General features: G+C 28.9%; 1 protein-coding gene across 3 annotated transcripts in view; it reads right to left on the minus strand.

Annotated features, from left to right (window-relative positions):
* The window catches only part of LOC122505843 (5-hydroxytryptamine receptor 2A-like), an 837,584-nt gene extending 814,241 nt beyond the window's left edge, over nucleotides 1-23,343 (minus strand). For 2 of the 3 annotated variants that reach the window (XM_043617694.1, XM_043617697.1), the window contains exon 1: nucleotides 23,185-23,343. The gene's annotated coding sequence lies outside the window, so the exon portion shown is untranslated. Of the gene's footprint in view, nucleotides 1-23,180 lie in introns of all 3 variants that reach the window. The other variant, XM_043617695.1, reaches the window with a different exon arrangement.
* Between the last annotated feature and the right edge of the window lie 216 nt (nucleotides 23,344-23,559).

Raw genomic sequence — 23,559 nt, forward strand, 5'->3', positions numbered from 1 at the left:
TTGGAGGTTTTCGTGGTTGCTGATTACAATTCTGACGTCAAATTTTGAAAATTCTAAATGGCGGATCCAATATGGCGGACGGCAAAATTAAAAAATGATAGCATCCGCTTAAAAATTGTTACTCGGGGGTTTTTAGGGTCGCTGATTACGAATATGACATCACTTTTTTAAAATTCAAAATGGCTGATTCAATATGGCGAAAAATTTTGATAAAATTTATCGAAATTATCTGAAAATCGGTACTCGGGGGTTTTCGGGATAGCTGATTACAAATCTGACGTCAGATTATGAAAATTCAAAATAGCTGATCCAATATGGCTGAAAATTTTTATAAAATTTATCGAATTCATCTGAAAATCGTTACTCGGGGGTTTTCAGGGTCGCTTAATTATTACAAATCTAACGTTAGATTTATAAAAATTTTAATTTAAGTTGAAAAATTAAATAATTTTTTAATAATAGGATGAGAAAATGATCTTGAAATGAAAAATAACAATCAGTTTATTATCATATAAATTAATCCTTATACTCAGTTTACAAAAAGTAATATACTGTTTTTAAACTCAATCTGATTCAAAGTGTGCTTCATTTTCAGACAATTCAGAGTCAATCTGAATCATCAGCGACATCATTAATATTAGGCGTACACGCACAGGACGAAACTAGTAATTCCAAAACTTTCGGACTGAAGGGTTCACTTATTTTAGGTCGCACTTTTTGCAAACTCGATATTAGTGGATCCGAAGACGCCAGGAGTCTTTTGAAAACATCTTCCATTGTTTGAACACGTGAAGATTTTCTTGCAAAATTTTCACGAGCCTTTTTTATATCTTTATTTCTTGATTCCTGAGCATCTTCGGATAATTGCCCAATTGGTAAAGCAGCTACTTTAATAATAGCATAGCCGTGCACTAAAACAATTAATTAATTAATTAATTAATTTATTAACAATTAATTCTTCATCAATTTGCAAAATTTTAGCAGTCAATGAAACATTTTGAAAAAAACGTCGAGCCGTGTTACCGTCGTTGGTGGTTCCAGCTCCTGCTTTGGGAATATCAATACGCAATCCAAGCTCTTTCCAAAATTTATCTTGGATTTTTTTTTTCGGTCGCTACAATTTTGTTTCATGTCTGCCGAACGCGCCTGCCACTTTTTATTATCTCCTTCTTGAAAATTTTTGTACGCAAGATGTAAAAGCCACTCCATAAATCTAAGCCAAGCATGTAATGAGCTTATGCCAAAGTGAAGATAGCTTTCTTCTATTTTCATTTGCAGCATCAAATCTAAATTATTAAAATTTTTCGATGTAGCTTTGCAAATATAACATCGCATGGCAGACGCAGTTCCAGTAACAGAGTTTTTGACTTTACCGTCTACCATTGTAAAAGCTAGTTCGTAATTAACTCGAATATTGCGCGACGATACAGTTAAATCAAATGGTACAAGATTTTTAATCTGATTTTCAATATACTCTTTTTCTGCGAGAGTAGATACAACGGTTTTTTTTAGAAATTGAAGTCTAATAGGCCTACAAAGACGCGGGGACGAGGGTCTTAAATTATTCCAAACGATTATTTCCCCATTACTATGATTTTTTGTTGTCAATCTCAAAGGAACAACAGAGGTAAAAAATACGTTTGCATCTGAACTGCTCTCGTCCTTAAATTTTTGCTTATATTGTTGACCAGATGAACCATCGCAGCCCCATTTTAAAAACAATTTCATTTTATGCAAATGATCTGGGAGCAGCGCTAATGTTTCAATTACCTTTTCTTGTGATTTTAATAATCGACTGACAGTATGGTCAAGTAAATTTTGCAATTGAACTTCAGCGCTAGTCTCAGTTATCATCATAGCTGACGAAGGTGGATAACAGAGAGCTTTAGCTGCTAGTATTTTTTTGTAGGAAGGATAGACAGAGGTGCGACGATTCTCATTAGTCAACGATCTAGTCATTTGATAGGTTTCTTTGTACATTTTACCAGAAAGAATTAAATTTAGTGCATGAGCTGCAGAAATTTCGGTCAAAGGCTCTTTTAAAGACTCATGATAAGCTACTTTATAATTGGAAGCCTTCGATGGAGATGAAGAAGTCACATCTTTTAAAATATGTGATGCTTGCGGGGCGCCAGAAGCGCGTAAACTCATTTGCGCTGCATACACTAACTCTTCGGTGCCATACGATGACCGTAAACTCTCAGTTTTTCTTCGCTTACTCCTATCACTGCTATCAGAGAATGAGACAGAATGCCGACCGCGAAGTTGTGATGATTTTGCTAACGACTCTCTATTTGTTGATTCTGTTTCGCATTCAAGAATTTCAATTGAGTTCTAGAAAGTAATAAATTTACTCTAATCTATGTCACTGTTTCACAGTTAGTATAACTGATTATTGTGAGAATATCAAAAATTTGAAGGATATTCAATTACAAAAATATTATTTATTTTTTATTTTCATATTATTTATTTATTATTTACTTACTTGAAAACTTATGCTAACATCAAGCCAATCTTTGTTTTTCTTAGTAAATTCATTATATGTTCGTCCGTTTTTTTGCCACTTTGAGTTTAATTTTGAAAAAAGAATTTTCAATTCCACGTGTCTACTTTCTGAAATTTGGAAGGGTGTTCCAATTTTTTGTGAACATGTCTCCTCCAAAACATGAATTTGATTTTTCCAACAATCGTTTCGGACATTTTTCGTGATGTCAAAAATTTCTAACCGAGTTAGACTTATATTTTTTTGTTCGCTTGGAAGATTATTATTGTACATAATGCAAGGGGAAATTTGACAGTTATGTCAATGAGTAGCCATTATATACTGGTGTGAAGTGAATAAAATGAAGCATAAAAATGAATGTTAAAAGATGTAGCTAATTTCACACTATTGCAAAACGATTTGTATCATTTTGATGTAAAAATGTGCAACGTTATAGATAAACAATTAAAAAACTCAAATTGGCAGATATTGGCAGCTAAAATTTAATAAATTTATTCCAAAACTAAACAAGGAATATTTTTGCATGACATCTAAAGCGGTATCGAGTGGAACTTTTTTTGTAGAACTATAGATTTACAAATGTGTATCTCTTGTTCACAGTATTACATTATACTCACAAAAAACATAAATTTTTCTTTAAAATATTCTTAAATATCGTTAATTTACTTACTAAAGCACCCTTCTTTAATATACAAAAAAATTTTTACTTAGGTAATTTTCTTATAAATTTCATAACGGGTACAACATTGCTTTGCAAAATTCTAATATACAACTGTTCTGTGATCCTTGTCTTTCCGCTAATATTTAAGACTATAAAATTGATATTCGGTATTTTTTTTCCCGCAGCAATACGTGCTTAAGTATTCTTAACGAGATTATATAGAAAAAAATTCGAAATTAAAAAATCATTTTTTCTATTTTTGGCCAGCTTTTTGTGTATTTGGAACCACTGTGCGGCGTCAAATATTTATTTCATAAGTTTAAATTAATTCTAAGGTATATAAATACAAAGTCAAATATAAATATGTTCAAATACAGTAATTAATTTTTTTTTATTTTAATTAGTTTTTCTCTTTTATTTGATAATAAGAATTTGATTAGCAATTTTAAATAATTATGATACACAATTTAATCTAATATTATTCTCCTAGTCAATTTGACTAATTTTCCTGGTCACTTTAACTATGCTTGAATTTTATTACTTTGACTAGGATTCTATAGTGGGTTCCTCTCGTAACTAGGAAACCTAGTCAATTTCTGGCATACGAGTCCTAGGCATTTTTTTGTGTACACGGAGAGACTTTTAGTTATAGAAATTACTTTATTGTATTTCGATATTTCTAATAAAACGTAAGAATTTAGGGATAATCGAGGTACGATGATGATAGTTCTTATTATAATAAGTAGTGTTAATTTTTTTATCTACTATTGTAATTTTTAGGGAACAGAAGTTAGTATAAAAGTTTAGAAAGAATATCATTTGATGTTAAGACAATTGCAAATACGAGAATATGGAACTTATTTATAATACATTCTGATATTTCTATTTGTAAACCCACTATTTTGAATACTATTAAATGTAAACAAATTTTAGATACTGTATTATTTTCAATACTAACACGCTCTGAAATGGTAAGCAGTTTTAATTTTTACAAAATTTTATTAGAATATTTTCACGAAGGTTTCCAAACAGTTCCGTCCACAACCGAAGACCAGTTAATGTTAGGCAAACACTCAGCAAACAACCGAGCGTCATCATCGTCTTGAAAGTCTTTTGTTAAAAACGTTTCAAAAGTTATTAGTGATTAAAAATTGAATTGTGTAATAATATTATAATAAATCATGTATATATTTATATACATATGTATTATATACGTATACACGTGCCTAGTAACGCATTTTGTATACCCCTACCCTATATATGCTATATATATAGCGTCACCTGATCTTCACTTTTAGTATAAAGCTTTAGAAAAGATTCAAAAAACTTTGAGACTTATTACCAAAAGTGACGTTGACTATGTCTTTTCATAATCTTTATTAGAATTCTTCTAACTATACCTCGATTATCCCTAAATTCTTACGTTTTATTAGAAATATCGAAATACGATAAAGTAATTTTTCTAACTAAAAGTCTCTCCGTGTATTTTTAACATTTTACAGAAAACATTCATATTCAAAATTTTCAATTAAAATTCATCAAATAATTAACTAGTTTATTTAAATTATACGAAAATTCTATTCAGAAATTCTATCCTTTTTTAAGAGCCTGCCTCAGAACTGGATCTTATACATGAATCACTTTTTTAATAAAATTTTGGCTACAGAAAAAGTTCCAAATGACTGGGGAAATTTAATTACCTTTATGCTTCTTAAGAGGGGGGATTCTTCTAATCCAGAAAATTTTAGAGAGATTTCTTTAGAGAATAACATAGCAAAAATTTTTACTCAAATCATGAATGACCGTCTTGTTTCTTGGACAGAATCTTTAAATCTCATTCCAGAATCTCAGGCGGGTTTTAGGAGAGGTATGGGTTGCCTGGATAATTTGTTTGTTCTTATGTCTACTTTGCAGGTTCATCTGAGCAATCCAGGTGCAATCGTGTACGCGGCTTTTATAGATTTTAAGGGGGCCTTTCCATCTATTAACCACCAACTGCTATGGAATAAATTGTATTCTTTGGGATTGAGCTCCAAATTAATTAACGTAATGAAAGATTTTTATTCTAAGGCATATACGTGTATTAAAACACAGGAAGGTTCAACTCAAATGGTGAAGGTCACGAGAGGCGTCTTACAGGGCGAAATTCTTAGTCCATTTGAATTTTTTCTATACATATCTGATATGCAGAACTTTTTTATTGATAGAGAATGCAGAGGTATATCAGTGGATGAATCAACAGAAGTTGTTATGCGTGGGTTTGCCGACGACTATGTGTTACTTGCCGACTCTCCTTTAGAACTTAAAAAGAAATTGGATGTACTCTATGATTACTGCGAGATAAATGAATTGTTAGTTAACACAGAAAAAACAAAAATAGTTATTTTCTCTAAATCCGGTAATTCAAAGGCAAAAAAATTTAAACGTTTTAAATTTGGTGAGAGTAGCATTGAGGTGGTCAAGGACTATACTTACCTCGGAATTATTTTTCACAATTCTTGTTCATTTAAACCGGCTGCTGGAAAGGCTATAAGTGCTGCAAATACCGCAGTAGGTTCAGTTTTAAGAACAATCTATTCTGTCAAAACAGAATCTTGGGAAACTTGTACTAAACTGTTCGAGAGCCTGGCCCTTAGTGTTCTTGCTTATAGTTGTCAGATATGGGGATTGAATTTTTTGGATTTAATAGAGGGTGTTCAACTCTCTTTCTTTAAGAAACTTTTGAATCCCCAACTGTACCCCAAACTATGCGGTGAGAATAGAGACAGGTGCTTCACATCTTGCTTTGTTAGTTCTCAAAAATACTCTTTCGTTTTTAACCCTGCGGTCTTTCAGAACTTTGGGACAATATAGGTCCTACTTCCACTTGTGTAAATTGCGATTTTGTTCTTAAAGAATTTTCTGTTCATTTGAAAAATCGTGACCTTGAAAGTCTAAAGTTATCGAAAAGCCTTGAAATCTTTCCGTTTCTTTCTTTGCATGAAGGTACTCAAAAATATTTAAAGTTACGTTTGCCTGTTTTTTTTAAAAGAATTTATGCACAATTGAGACTGCTTAATCGCCATGTGACAAGAATTGTTTTTGACCGTAAAAAATTTGCCTTCCACCTGGATGCAACTTGCACCTCTTGTTACTTGGGGGAGGAATCTATATTCCATATTTTAATTTCATGTCCTGCCTGTACGCATCTATTTGCTCCTATTCTTGATAGCGAATCTAACAATTTGCCTGATATAGATAAATGGTTAAATGTTCTGTCATCATCCAAACCAATTTTAATTAAAAAGTTTGTCAATGTATTTATTAAAGTTTTATCTGCTCGGATGACTGTTTAGGTGTATCTCTATGTATCTTATTGTTATTGGCGTAACTCCCTTGTAATCACATATACATGTGTTGTAAGCAAGAGTAAATAAATAAAAAAATATAATTTTTCTTTATAGGAGAAATTATCTATAATAATGTTCACACATGAAATTATATAGTAATATTAATATAATTGGTTGTAAAACTTGTCATAAGAAAATCTAATTGTTTAAACGATTTCAATTTTGATTTGATTTAATATTAAAATCTCATATAGTGGAATTAATAGAATATACACATAAGATGACTAATACCTTGAGGTCAACAGGAGTTATTAAGCATTCTTTCGCGTTTCTCTTATTCTCTGTCGTTATGATACGTTCATATCGCTTAGGGTGTCGAATGCTTAACACTTCGGTCGTCAACAAGTGCATGCTTGTTTGTATACGATGCATGTGACAAATATGTTACATTAGAATTTGAAACAAAAGAAAAAGTTACTGCAAACGTTACAGCGTCAAATATGAAATAAACTTTCAAAGGGTTGGTCACTATTTTTCAAAATACCAAAATGTAATTAAATTTGCCTAAATTTTCTTACTCTGAGGCTTTTGGGGTCACTGATTACGAATTCGATTTTAGTTTCTGTTTCGGCCGAACTCCGTAACTTTCTTAAATTGTAAACAATTAATTTATAATAGTAAAAACTAAAATCACATACACTACCGTCCACGAGTATCAGGACGATTACACGCGACTCTATGAAAAAACATGCCATCACTTTTTCTATCATATCTCGTAAATAAAAGGACATACAAAAAAACTTAAATACGGTTAGAAAGCTGATTAAATTTTGCGTAAAATAAGCCGTCTTTAATGTCATTTCGTTAACTTTTTTTGAGTTGTAGAGTGAGAAAGAAATAAAAAAATTATCAAATTTTCTTATTTTTGGCTCTTGATTTCAACTTTTTAAACAATCTAGAAAAATTTAGATAAAATTTGTCTAAAAACACAGAAATCTTAGTTAGAATTTCAGCTTTAAAATAAGCCTTCGAAAATTAAAAAAGATTACTCCGTCTTCAACATATCATTAAAAATGTGAAGCCGTGGATCGACCGTTTGTTACATTGAAATTAAAATGTGACGAATCGATTCTGGCTTCGCGCGGCAGCGAATGAGAGAGAAAACAGGGACGAATTTATGCGGGGAACGATGAACTTTCAAGTTTCTTTATATTACTCGTGAAACATCATTATTTATTATTCCCCAGCATAAATCCTTCCCTGTTTTCTCTCCCATTCGCAGCGAAGCGAAGCTAGAATCGAGTCGTCACAGTTAAATTTCAATGCACCAATCGTCGAAACTCGGCTTCACATTTTTAATGATATATTGAAGACGGAGTAATCTTTTTTATTTTTCGAAGGCTTATTTTAAAGCTGAAATTCTAACGAAGATTTCTGTGTTTTTAGAAAAATTTTATCTAAATTTTTCTAGATTATTGAAAAAGTTGAAATCAAGAGCCAAAAATGAGAAAATTTGATAATTTTTTTATTTCTTTCTCACTCTACAACTCAAAAAAAGTTAACGAAATAACTTCAAAGACGGCTTATTTTACGTAAAATTTAATCAGCTTTCTAACCACATGTAAGTTTTTTTTGTATCTCCTTTTATTTACGAGATATGATTAAAAAAGTGATGGCATATTTTTTCATAGAGTCGCGTGTAATCTCCCTGATACTCGTGGACGGTAGTGTACATCATTAACACACAACATGAGATTTTGTAAACACATCATAAAACATTTACACAAAAACAATCCTTTGTAATCTCACAAAAGGGATTTTCTTCTTTTTGAATAATTTAATCTAATTTAAAAATAATTTAATTTAATCTAAATCTAATTTATTCTATCATAGAACAAATTATGGAAATAATGAACTTATTTGTAGGATTAGTAGAGAAACTAATACAATCTCAGATCGGATTAATTTTTTTGATAATAGTTTACAGAGGTTTACCTTAGCATTGCGTAGCATCTTCTTAATAAATTACTGTTCTTGGACAAACAGTTTGTTGACCCTTTTGAGAAATAGTTAGAAAATATAAAAAGTAAATTGCTCAATATAAGGAGTGGTGCATCCAAGTCACTGAACTCGGATCACGCTACTATCTAAATCTGCAAGCTTACAGAATTGGCTTGGCAACAGTCAAGTGCAATAAACTTAACATACGATTTCCCCACTAAATCGTCGTTCAATAAAATTGATTGACACTGGGAAATCTGGGCAGTTTAAGCCGGGCAGTTGAGGTCCAGAGTTTAGCCCAGGCCATTGTAGCCTGAATTTCAAGTCCGGCAATTGGCCGTAGTGATCGTGAAGATCAAAATATAGTTTGCATCTCTGAGCAAGGGATTTTCTCATAAGTTATAAGGGTTAAATAAAAGTTTGTTTGGAAAAAGTGATTTTGTTTGAAGAATAATTGTAAATAGATTGAAAGTAAAAAAGGTTGGATTTAAAAGTTATATTGGAATATAAAAATAATAAAAGTGACATAAATGGAAAATTAAAAGAATTGAAAAGAAAATATTGAAAATTAAGTAAACGAAAATAAGTATAAAGAATTTGTAAAAGAAATATAAAATAAAAGAATTAAAAGAGAATATTGAAATAAAACAAGTAAAAATAAATATAAAGAATTTTGTGAGAGAAATATAAAACAAGTTGTAAATCCAGATGTTCATTACATGAACATTTTGCTTCCTCTTTATGATCAGCAAAAAAAATTTGCTTCTTCGTGGAGGAAGCATTATCGATAAGTATATATTTAATTTTTAAATCATTTTTAATACAATTTAACATTTATAAAATAAAGTTCATTCGTCTTAATAGAAAGAATAAAAATCTCTTATAGGTACACAAATATGAATCTAAATAATCAAAAAGAATTTTAGTAAAAAAGTAAATTTTTCAACTTTAATTGTAATTAATTCTATAAACTTCAATAGAATATATACTTTATATACATGAATCGATTTGTCTTGATGCAAAGAATAAGATTTTTGATTTATTTTTCAATAAATAATAAAATTTTATTGTACAGAAACAAGATTTTAAAAAATGAATTTTTTTAAAAGTGCAATTTTTTTGCCTATAACTGGTTTTAATTCTATTAATTTAAATACAATATATAATTTATATATACCAATCGATCCGTCGTAGTGCAAAGAATAAGATTTTAGAAATAAATGAGTAAGATTTTCTTATACTTCGAGTTATCGTGTTCACAAAAATCGGGATCCACACACACACATCCATACATACATCCGGACAATTGTTCAGGGTCTTATATAACATAGTCCCATATAGAAGAAAATTTGTTAAAAGGATTTTTAAAATTTTTTTAAATTAAACGACTACAAAGCTTCCTCACGAGGAAGCAAAATAAAAGAATTAAATGTTATAGAGAAAGAATCTAGTATCAGCAAAAAAAAGGTAATTCAGTAAAAGATTAAAAGAACATTAATTTGAAGACATTTTAAAGACAATCTTTATTTACAGGGTTTGTGTCTTGAACTTTGTGCAATTAGAAGGAACATTAAAGTTTATAGTGAAATATCAATCTAGTGAACCTAGATTAGGCATTTCTTGAATTTTCTGAAAAATTAATAACATTATACATAATATATTATATTATTATATACATATATAATATATAATATATATGTATTATTATATACATTATACATATACATTAATAACATTATACATTATAAGGGCAGAAAGTTCGAATTCCGGCACTGTGCGAAATGATGCCCGAGGCGAATTGCTGATTTTTCGTTATTAAAAATTTTTTAGACATAGATTTTATAGATAATTATGTTCATGATTTTGAGAAAATTGGGGGTAGGGAAGAGTGGGGCAAGACGGGGTACTTAAGGTTTAAAGCGCAAAAAAACGAAAATTATCGAATATATATTTTATTATTTTATTTAATAACCATCTTTGGGAATCAGTCTTTAGTAATAAAGGCGTACAAAGGCCAACTGTTCCTTAAAAAATCATAAAATTAATAATATGGAAAAAATTGCAAATCTCCCCATCTTGCCCCACCGGCGCGGTACTAAAAAGCAACCTATTTCTGTCGACAAATTTTTCAAGTAAAGGTTGCATCTTCATCTTCGTCATAGACACCAGCACAACTGCACAAAGCCTATTGGCCGCAGACAGAACAAGCAGCCCAGCCTTCATTTGAGTCTAAATAATAACCATTACAATTTATAGAGACAAGGTGTATTTTCCACTTTACCATCGCTAATTATTGGTTTAACCTGACAAGCTTTTTTCTTTTTGCTCACTCTTTTTTTATTCAGTCTTGATTTAAGTAGTTTTCTTAACTTCCCTTATTTCTCTTTTCTTTTGCTTCATTTGTGTACCCCGTCTTGACCCACTCTTCCCTACCCTTATCTTGCCCGCACCTACGAAATTGAATAAAATGATTAATTACTACAATTTACGATTCAACAAAGAAAAAACATATGCTTCCCTTCTTCTGTAACCCTTGCCAGTTATAAAAAATTTTATATAGTTCATTAACTGTTATTTTTAAATAATAAACACCTTCTAAAAAAGTAAAAAATTCACAAGAAAATCGTCGAAAACAGTTTTTTAGTAAAACAGATAAAAGATTTGTTCTCATGGCTATTAGGTTTTGTAAACAAGAAACTATCGTCTTGGTGCAGTATTATGTAAAATATAATCGCGATTGGTTAATTCGTTTGTTAAATAGGGCCGGTACCCCGTCTTGCCCCACTCTCCCCTATATTTCCCAAAAATCACTTTTTAGTTTTTGTAAATACAACGGTTTTAAAAAATGATTGGATTGGTTTAAAATTTGTTACTCAGGGGTTTCGGGGTCGCTGATTGCGAATATGATGTCAAAATAAAAAAATCTGTGGACAGATTCCTAATCAGCGACCCCGAAACCCCTCGAGTAACAAGTTTCAGGCAAATTGAATCGATTTTTAAAAGTCGATTGCCTTATTGGATCCAACATTTTGAGTTTTGAAAATCTGACGTCATATTCGTAATCAGCGATCCCGAAAACCTCTAAGTAACAAATTCTTAGCGAATCCAATCATTTTTTAAAATTGTTGTATTTAGGTCAATTTGTATGCAGGACAACTGTTGAAAAATCAATTTTGACAGTTAATTTAGTTTGTTGTTGGTAATATCGCTATATTTACGTAAAGTAGAGGGTTCAAGCTTTATTTTAACTCATATGACAAGTCTCTACCACGTCGGATTTACCCAGTAGAAATTTTCAAAAACTACTAAGAAATGATTTTTGGGTATTTTACCCCCAATTTTCTCAAAATCCTGACGTGATGGGAGGTTTTTGTTAAATGTTAATTCGGATTTAGCGCAGCAAAAGCTACGGTAAATGACTTCTCGATCTCAGACAACGGAAATTTTTATTTTTTGCAGGCTTCTGAAATTATATATATATTCATATATGTAGCACTTTAACATGTGACAGACGTGTCCAAATTCAAAAAATCAAAAAGTTTCTTGAAGAAGAGACAATTCGGAACCATAATTATCTATAAAATCTTTGTCTAAAAAATTTTTAGTAACGAAAAATCAGCAGTCTTCTGAATCAAAGCTTCCACATTAAGATAATAAATTTTTCAAGTTTCCGACTATCTGTATAAGAGATAATTCGAAAAGAGGATCAGGTACGATTTATCGGTTTGAAAATTTGAAATCTGGAAGTCATTTGGAACAACTCCCCACCAAGTTTGTAGCGTTACATTTTAGAATAACCTGCCCACCTCTGAGGAGACCTGTGCCTCTGTAAGGAAAAGTTTAAGTACCCTTACCAATTTCCAAACAACTTAGGGATCTTTTTTTTATAGTTTTTAACTTCGGTCCTTTTCGTAAAATATCGGAAAATATAAGAGGCATCTCGACTAGTGTTAATCTTTCAAATTTTCCTTTATTTCGCAGTATCTCGTTTACGTTTAAAGTCTTTGGTTCTGAAGCTAAGCGTCACGGAATAAATATAATTTCTCAGTGCAGTGATAAGTGTTTCTTTAAAATTAATGTTTAATTGTTTTTAAAATAGTATTTTCGTGTATTGAGTAGAAATTGATTTAATTTTAACAAGCCTAAAGTTAAATAAATAAAAATTATCAAAGAACTATTATATCAAAAGTGCCTACGTGAGATCGATTATAAACAGCTATTAAAAAAATAGGGGTTTAAAAAATATATTGATAAATTAGAAGGTGAGATTTTTCTATTTGCAATAAAAATGATGCCTTTTCCTTTTTCTCGTTATTGACAAATGATAATAAATTAATAAATAAATTAATTAATTAATTAATAAATGTATGTAGATAAAATCTTGTAAGAAATCTCAATTCTACAAAAAATACTATTAAAATGAGCCTTATTATAGTTAGAATTGATTTAAAAAAAATTATTTTTATTATTAATTTATTTTTTCTCAACCTTTTAAATTTCTTTATCGCTTGAAGCGGATTGATATATCACAGAAGATAACTTGCTTTTCTTTTGGCCAATGGAGAAAAAATGTGTCTGTTTTCCTTAATTTTAATAAATTATGGTTTCGATGATCATCTAGGGGCAAACGAAATTTAAAATAACAGTAATTATGAATGTATTTTAATAAATAATTTATTAAATTCTAGTCCATGTATATTAAAAATATTTTTATAAATGGAAATAAATAATAAATTTTGTTATTCAAATATGAGAATTTTTACTTTCCGCTGAAAATATTAAATTTTCAATTTTTTTTATTTTTTCCAAACAAAAAATATTTATAAGTAGGGTTGCTTTAACAAAATTATTTGTTTCACACAACCTAATTTCGAATGGTATTTCCAAACGAACAGTTTGGTTGGATGAACCAAACTCCGTGCAACCAATCTAGTTTGGTCCTACCAAACGCTGAGTTTGGTCAGTCCATAGTCAACCAACCAGTTCGGTTGACCAAAATGAATTTTCGGTTGTTTGAACCAAACCTTTTTTTTCTGTGAAGTCGTTTTGTTTGTTAGCATGTCCTGTGTGAGAATTTACCAGAAAATGGTCAAAAAATTAAAAAAAAAACATTTTTGCAGACTATAAAAATACTGAAAAACATAGTGTATTTTGACAAAAAATATTGAAACATCTGCTATTTTTTTATTTCAGTCCATTTTTCATTATTGGTGGTGGATTTCTATGCAAGACACCTTCCTTTTTAAAAAGCAGTTTAAATTTTTTGTTTCCGATTTGTCAATCTTGAGATAAACTGTCCTCAATTGGACAATTAACTTTTTGGAGTTTTGATCTGGATGCTGTCTGCAGATTATGATATTAAATAAAAATTAAAAACAAACCATTATTTTTATTCTCCATATATGTACTAATATAGGCAAAAAAGTTTTTTTTCATATTTATAATAAAAGACCTAAGAAATTTTTTTTTAAATTTGGTCTTCTAAGAGCCTTCTAAAGTATAGTAGTACCTTAAATAAATTATTTGTCACATGTAAACGAAATTTTATAAATAAATGTCAGTTATTTTAACTCATTAACGCCCAACTCGTGAAAACTCTTTGGTCATTTTCAAGCTACGTAATTATAAATAAAACGGTTGACAATTTATACCAGAGGTACATTTTCTAAAGGTTTTTAATGTGCTCTTTGCGATTCCGGTGTCAAAAAAAAATTTCGTCCAAACCAAAATTAAATATGGCGGTTTTAATGTCAAAAAACACAAAAAAAATTCATTTTTTCAAGTTTGACAGTTTTTTCACCTTAAAAAGGGTAAGAATAAAATTCTATTTTTAACCATCGGTGCATAAAAATTATACACTTTAAAGAAAAGTAAAGTAGGATTTAAAATTTCAAGATGGCGGACAAATATGGCGTCAAATCTAAAGTAAAATTTTAAAATTTTGGGCAATATTCTTCATATTGCCGAAAACTTAATGAATTCGCCTGAAATTTGTTACCCGGGGGTTTTTGGTGTCGCTGATTTCAAATATGAAATTCATTTTCAGAAATTCAAAATGGCGGATTCAATATGGCGGACTTATTTTTTAAATTGGTCAAATTCACTTGAAACTTGTTTCTCGGGGGTTTTTGGGGTCGCTGATTACAAATATCAGCTTTATTTTAGAAAATTCAAAATGACGAATTCAATATGGCGGACAATAAACTTCAAATTTCATTATATTGGCTTAAATCTTGTAACTCAGCGGTTTTTGAGGTCGCTGATTACGAATATGAACTGTATTTCCAAAAATTCGAAATGGCGGATTCAATATGGCGGACGAATTTTTTAAATTTGATCAAATTTACTTGAAACCTGTTACTCAGGGGTTTTTGGGGTCACTGATTACAAACCCCCGAGAAACAAGTTTCAAGTGAATTTGATCAATTTAAAAAAAAGTCCGCCATATCGAATCCGACATTTTGAATATTTGAAAATGAATTTCATATTCGTAATCAGCGACCCCAAAAACCCCCGAGTGACAAGTTTCATGCGAATTCGATGAATTTTTGTAAAACTCGTCTGCCATATTGTATCCGCCATTTTGAATATTTAAAAATGAAGTTAATATTCGTAATCAGCGATCCCAAAAACCCCCGAGTAACAAATTTCAGGCAATATTGCCCGAAAATTTAAAATTTTACTTTAAATTTGACGCCATATTGGTCCGTCATCTTAAAATATTTAATTCTACTTTACTTCTCTCGAAAGTGTATAATTTTTATGCACCGATGGTTGAAAATAGAATTTGATTCTTACACTTTTTAGATGTGAAAAAAATGTCGAACTTGAAAAAATGAAGTTTTTTTTGTGTTTTTTGACATTAAAACCGCCATATTTAATTTTGGTTTGGACGAAATTTATTTTTGACACCGGAATCAGAAAAAGCACATCCAAAACCTTTAAAAAATGTAAGTACATCTGGTATAAATTGTCAACCGTTTCATTTATAACTAGTCACTATTTTTGCGCGCTACGCACGCCCCTTTTCTTTCTGCTATTAAAAATGGAAATGTTTTAAGACCGAAAAGTTTCTAATATTACTCTAAAGATACGCACATAGTTATTAAAAACATTTTATCTTTAAAGAATTAAATTTTATTTTAAATTTTGTGTACCTATTCCCTTTTTGAATAATATGTTCTGGTAATATAACATTATCATCTGCATCATTTAATTCATCATTGACAACTTTAAGTAAAAAATCTATAAATTCCGTTTCTTTTGGTAAAGCTCTCATATTATCTGTTAATGTGTATTTTTGAAATATTTCTATGGTTTATTATTTTTTATTTATAAATTTACTATTTCTGATTTAGTACCCCGTTCTTTAATTGGTAAAGTTTATCGAAAATCTCCGCCTAGAATTACAATTTTACTACCGAAAGGTTCGTTGAAATAGATAATCCATAATTTCTAAAGCATATTTTGGAGCCATTGGTGCTTCATCCCAAATAACAACATCTATATTTTTTAAAAAGAGGCCTTATGAAGATTGAACTTTAATGTTTGAAGATGAGTCACTGTATAATGGAACGGGTAAGCCTAAAACTTTATGAACAGTTTTTCCATTAGGAAGCAGAGTCGCAGCTATACCTGTAAATGGCATGTTGCAAACATTTATTACTTTACTTCTTAACAATTGCCATAGAATCATCAAAAGAAGTATCCTTTAGGGCATCAAGTACATAATCAACTACAAGTTTTTGTTTTACATTTAATTTAGCATAATTCTGTTCTCCTATGTTAATATGTTTTGCAATATTTATATCATTAACTTGTTCAGTAAAAATTTCATCTTGTATATCTAATAATCCCTTAAAGTCAGTTAAATTATATCCTTCGTTAAATAACATTGTTTTAATATTTCTACAAGCCCTTTTTTCAGCTTCAATGTCGTTTATTTTTTTATAATTTCAAAAGAAGTTGCTCCTTTTACTGTAAGCAACAATAATCTAAGATGAAATAACTCCAATTGATGTGGATTAACTGAATACATTCTTACCTGTACTTTTTTCATCCTAATTCGGTTTTTTGATTAGTTTTTTGAGTTTATCTCAAAATTTTGAGCAAATCTGTCAATTTTGACTTCGAATTCGGATTCAGCGTGAAAAAATACATAGGAATATACTTTTGCAGTGTCACAGAAGAAATTTTTCATTTTCGTCATTTTAATTCGGTTTTTTGAGTCGTTTTTTGAGTTTAGCTCAAAATTTTGAGCATATCTGTCAATTCTGACTTCGAATCCGGATTCAGCGGGAAAGAATACATGGAAATATGCTATTGTTATGTCACAAAAAAATTTTTAAATTTTTTTGGTTCAAATTCGTGTTTCGAGTCGTTTTTTGAGTATAACTCAAAAAAAAGAACCAATTTGAGCATTCGGACTTCAGATTCGGATTCAGCGGCCAAAAATACATGGGAATATACTACTGTAGTGTCTCGGCCACGACATTTTTTTTTGTGTGCCTGTGTTATTAAAATGTTTAGTTATGTACCATTAATCGTAGAATTTAATAATCTTTCGAATTGTATATTTGTTAATTTTCTGACATTTGTATTTACAAAAAAATCGTGATTTAAAGATTGGTATGTTTTTGGGTCGTGCGTGTGCAACCGTACCGATAATTCCCGACGGTAGTGTATATATATATATATATATACTTTTTTAATTGAAACACAAAAGGTAACGTCTTGGTAACGGCGGCACCAGTAACGCCGGCTCTGGTTTCTTTTTCTCTAAAGGCAATATAAATAAGAATGTCTCTCTTTACCTAATTTGCATATCTACTCGTCTCATATTAAGGATTACGTAGCTTGAAAATGACCAAAGAATTTTCACGAGTTGGGCGTTAATGGGTTAATAATATATACTAAAACTGCCTTGTTATTTCCTGTTTTGAACTGGAATGTCCCCTTAACAATAATTTTATGTTTTATTGATTGGAAAACAAGCTTATTTACACAGTGTAAGTATCTATATTATTTTCGAAGTAAGTTTTTGGGATTTAGTAGAGATGGTTCAATGTAAACGCAGCGCAAATTTTTTATTTACATCAGAACAAATGGTGTTAATAACGTGTGCATAACGTCATAAGTATAAAAAACATGTGTTTTTCAGTGACAGTTCGAACTGTAAATAAATAAAAAAATCAGTTAACACTTTTTCATATATGTGAGGATTTGGTAATCCTTGTGTCTGATTTTAAATATTCGAGACCGCAATACACCTACAAAATTTATAAAAAATCCGGCACACAAATACATCCGAACACTTGTTTTTCTTTTTGAAATACATGGGCAACTACGTAAAATTTTTCTATGACATTTTTAAATCGGTTAACCCTCTGCCTACGCTGACTTATCCCCACTCTAGCGCTTTTGAATGTAATTCCCATAGTTCTCACCAGGCGACCGAATTGTCGTTTTTTGTCGATAACGGTCACTTGCGTAGGCAGAGGGTTAAACATATTTGAGTTTAAGGAGTTTAAAAAATTGTTCAACATTCGCTTGAAAGTTGCTCGTGGACTACGCTACGCTTCACAGTGTGATTTTTTTACAATTGACTATTCGATTCTGTCTATTTTCTACAATGTTTCGTTTTAACACTCAAATCGGTAAAAACTATAGGATGTAGACAGAATCGAATAGTCAATTGTAAAAAAATCATACGGTAAAGCATAGCGTAGCCCACGAGCAACTTGCAAGCGAATTTTAAACAATTTTTTAAACTCCTTAAACTCAATCGGCCCTTCTCTGGACTTTCAGGAAAATTTTCTGTATATTATTGGGTATAAATAAATAAAGAAAAAATTAAAATTAATCATGTCCAAATTTTAAAAAAATCAAGTTTTTTTAATTATTTAAAAGTTGAAGAAAAATTAAAATTTTATTTCTTTGACAACTTTATTCTTAACTCAATACTTTCAAAGTTATAAGCTACTGAAAATAAGTCTACTTTTAAAAATCCTAAATTTCAAAAATTTGGGCAATCATAAAAAATTAAAAAAATATGTAAATATTTTTCTATAAAGAACGAGAAAAAAATATGTTTAACCGATTTTAAAATGTCATAGAAAAATTTCACGTTTTTTCAATTTTTTACAATTTTATTATATTTTTATTATGTTTTTATTATATTTTTATTATATAAACACTTGTCAATTTGTAAAAATAATTAACTCTAACAAATTCGGAAATTAAATTACTATAAAGCTTCCTTTGTTGCAGCAAAAATAATTTTTGTTTATACAAAAACGCTATTGCGTGTCTTGATTTATACAGTACTTTATTTCATAAAAGAGTACAATTTCTTTCGTAAACACATAGGGTAAATGTGCCAGTTACTGCAAAATTCTGGTTTAGCAGCCTTTGAAATAAAAAATTTGACAATTATAATAAAAGAAGTAAGTTTAAGGCTTATTAAATTTAAAGCTCGTTTTATTTAAATAATAAAACATTAATAAAAACTTTATAAAAATTCATTATTTAAAGAAATTAAAGCATTAAAAAAATTATATCAAAAGTGTAAATTACTGCGAGATTGAACCAGTTACTGCGATGAAAATGTATTTTTGTTATGTTACTCCCAGTAACATGCATTCAATGGAAATGTGCCAGTTACTGCGATAAGCAATTTTGGATCTTAAATAGTTAAATTAATAATAATAGTTTAAATGTGTTTCTTTACGTACAATGGTATTGAGTAAGGTAGAAAATAATTTTTTGAAACATTTTCAAATATTATATTATTTTATAATAATAAATAGTAGTATTTTTCAAATAATCTCAGTAATTGGAGCAATAGCAGTAATTGGTGCATCTATCCTATACATTGTTAACCGTATACATTATTAAATAAATGAATTTAAAAATTTTAACTGGAAAACTTGAAATAATATACAATAAAAAAAATTTAATATTTAAAGTAAAGAAATTCAACATTTTACATTTTATTTACGTTATAATGATTGGTTTACATAAAAAATTTATTGTATTATGGCAGTTTTTTATATTTCATTATCACGTTTTTCAAATAAAAAAATTGTGTTTCGATCTTCAATTTTATTTTCATCCTATTATATTTTATGTGAATGATTTTTATTTTTATTCCATTATGAAACAATGGACGAGGTACAAAAAATATGATATTAAATAAGAGTTGAAGCCTCTCGGAGGCAAAATCCAATCAGTTAACTTTATTTCGGTTCCTTTCAATTTTTTTAAATTTATATTATTATTAAACAATGCAATGTATAATTGAATTTTATAGATTTTTCAGCACGTTTTAAATTAATTTAATTTCCTATATGGGAATTGATTAAATTTGGAAAATTATTTCCAGTTTTATTAAAAAGAAATGTTTATTAATTTGCATTACAAAAAAAAGGTTTTCTGGTTAATATAATATATTAATATAATTTTGAATAGTTTTATTATTACCCGAGAATAAACAATTTTGTATATTAATTTAATTATTTCAGTATTAATAATATTTTTAAGAAGATTACTAATTCGTCGTTATCATTAAAATAAAACTTATTTCTGAGAGACCACGTGACGCTACGACTTTGTGAAACTTCTAAGCAATCACAACTTGAAATCAACAATGTCACTAAAATAATGAGTAATAAATATGTACCCTGTTCGGAAAAAAGCAATGCTAATTTTTAAATATTTAGTAAATTCTTCCACAGTTATTTAATAAATTAATTTTTTCGATTTTTGGAAGACGTATATAAAAGGTAAAAGAAAAACACTCTTTTACTTTTTTATAAAATAGACGACGTTTCGGTGGTCAGGTTCGCCACCATCATCAGGTCACTTTAATAGAAAAATTTTTTTAAAAAAATTAATACAACAAAATTTTGAAAATTTAAATTTAAACAAAAAATAAAAAACAATTTTTACCTAGTTAAAGTCAATAAATAAACATCACGTCAATAAATTAAAAACATAAATAAACGCAATACAACAAAAAAATAAAATATTTAAATTTACAAATCACAAACATATTAAAACGAGTGATTAGTCAAACTGACTGAGCCGGTGACAATTTTCGCGTTATATACAGTCGATGGGGTCAATGACCCGCAATCGAAATATTATGAATTATAACCATTATTTCAATTTATTAAGCAAAGGAAAATAGGAATTACTAAGAAACTGTATATCTTCCTTCTTGTTAATAGTAAAATTATTGCATTTAATATAAATCATCTCAGAAATTAATCGTTTTTTATAAGAAGTTTCATAATCTAAAATTTCTGCATCGTCAAAATTAAAAGAATGATTATATTCAGTTTGATGTTTGTTCACAACGGATTCGAGGTTTTTGTTTTTATGCTCGCTAATTCTTTTTTTCAAAGTACGCTTTGATTCACCAATATATGTTGCAGGGCAACTATTACAATTAAATTTATAAACAATATTATTCCGATCCCACTTTTTTGTCAAGTCCTTTCCTAATTTTATTACAGAGCTTAAGCTTTTTTCCACAATAGGAATAGAAAGTAAATTATATTTTTTTAAAATATTAGATAATTGATAATAAATATCATTGAAAGGAATACAGATTTTAGGTAGTTGTTGATAAATACTAACGACATTGTTAGTTTGTTTTTTATCTATTGTTTTATGAATTAATGTATGTTTTCGTTTTTTAATATTTTTTTGTATAAATTCTAAAGGGTAATCGTTGTTTTGCAAAATTTTAAAGATTCGTTTAATGTTTTCATTATGAAAGGACTTGTGAGACAATAAAATTGCTCTATCATATAAATTGTAAACAATGTTTTTCTTTTGTTGAATTGGATGACGTGAAAAATAATTTATCAATCTATTAGAAGAAATGGATTTTTGATACCAATTAGTGATGAGTTGATTGTTATTTTTTATTAATGTCATATCTAGGAAATTAATTTTATTATCCATTTCTAGTTCATGAGTAAATTTTAAATTAATATTAAACGAATTAAAAGTGTCAATGAAAAGTTCGACTTGATCTTTATGGACGCACAAAAGTGTGTCGTCCACATATCTATAATAAAATAGAGGAACACAATTGAAATTGTTTTTAAGCAATGCAAATTTTTTGCGGATATTGTAATGGATGACGTGGAAACTGATTGTTTGAATTTGCTTAAAAACAATTTCAATTGTGTTCCTCTATTTTATTATAGATATGTGGACGACACACTTTTGTGCGTCCATAAAGATCAAGTCGAACTTTTCATTGACACTTTTAATTCGTTTAATATTAATTTAAAATTTACTCATGAACTAGAAATGGATAATAAAATTAATTTCCTAGATATGACATTAATAAAAAATAACAATCAACTCATCACTAATTGGTATCAAAAATCCATTTCTTCTAATAGATTGATAAATTATTTTTCACGTCATCCAATTCAACAAAAGAAAAACATTGTTTACAATTTATATGATAGAGCAATTTTATTGTCTCACAAGTCCTTTCATAATGAAAACATTAAACGAATCTTTAAAATTTTGCAAAACAACGATTACCCTTTAGAATTTATACAAAAAAATATTAAAAAACGAAAACATACATTAATTCATAAAACAATAGATAAAAAACAAACTAACAATGTCGTTAGTATTTATCAACAACTACCTAAAATCTGTATTCCTTTCAATGATATTTATTATCAATTATCTAATATTTTAAAAAAATATAATTTACTTTCTATTCCTATTGTGGAAAAAAGCTTAAGCTCTGTAATAAAATTAGGAAAGGACTTGACAAAAAAGTGGGATCGGAATAATATTGTTTATAAATTTAATTGTAATAGTTGCCCTGCAACATATATTGGTGAATCAAAGCGTACTTTGAAAAAAAGAATTAGCGAGCATAAAAACAAAAACCTCGAATCCGTTGTGAACAAACATCAAACTGAATATAATCATTCTTTTAATTTTGACGATGCAGAAATTTTAGATTATGAAACTTCTTATAAAAAACGATTAATTTCTGAGATGATTTATATTAAATGCAATAATTTTACTATTAACAAGAAGGAAGATATACAGTTTCTTAGTAATTCCTATTTTCCTTTGCTTAATAAATTGAAATAATGGTTATAATTCATAATATTTCGATTGCGGGTCATTGACCCCATCGACTGTATATAACGCGAAAATTGTCACCGGCTCAGTCAGTTTGACTAATCACTCGTTTTAATATGTTTGTGATTTGTAAATTTAAATATTTTATTTTTTTGTTGTATTGCGTTTATTTATGTTTTTAATTTATTGACGTGATGTTTATTTATTGACTTTAACTAGGTAAAAATTGTTTTTTATTTTTTGTTTAAATTTAAATTTTCAAAATTTTGTTGTATTAATTTTTTTAAAAAAATTTTTCTATTAAAGTGACCTGATGATGGTGGCGAACCTGACCACCGAAACGTCGTCTATTTTATAAAAAAGTAAAAGAGTGTTTTTCTTTTACCTTTTATATACGTCTTCCAAAAATCGAAAAAATTAATTTATTAAATGCTAATTTTTAATTGATAAAATAAAATATATTTGTTTTATATCTTGATTTTTAATAACAAGCATGTAAATTGAAAAGAATAATAACAATTTCTCAGGTTTTGAAATTTAGAAGAAAATCACCTACTCACTTATCACGAAAAATAATCGTTTAACCACTGTTGTATTCATAATTCACGCATTTTTTGTTTTTATTTTCACTGTACCGACATTATAACAGCGCCGCGGATCAGGGCACACTGCCAGTTCAGATATAGAGGGAAGTTTCAGGTCTTACCTCCAAGTGGCGCTTCGAACGCAAAAAACAACCCCTCAACCTGATAGAATGAGAAGTAAAACAAGAACAATATAAAAAGAAAGTTGTGTGTAAATAAGAATATATATATATATATATATATATATATATATATATATATTGGGAAATCGAACAGGTAAGGGAGAAGAAGGGGTAACTCTATAGGTCCATTGAACTAAAAGTTATATCCATGCCATAATTCATGCTGTTT

The sequence above is a fragment of the Leptopilina heterotoma genome, unplaced genomic scaffold, assembly GCF_015476425.1.
Source record: "Leptopilina heterotoma isolate Lh14 unplaced genomic scaffold, ASM1547642v1 Lhet_377, whole genome shotgun sequence".
Classification (NCBI taxonomy): domain Eukaryota; kingdom Metazoa; phylum Arthropoda; class Insecta; order Hymenoptera; family Figitidae; genus Leptopilina; species Leptopilina heterotoma.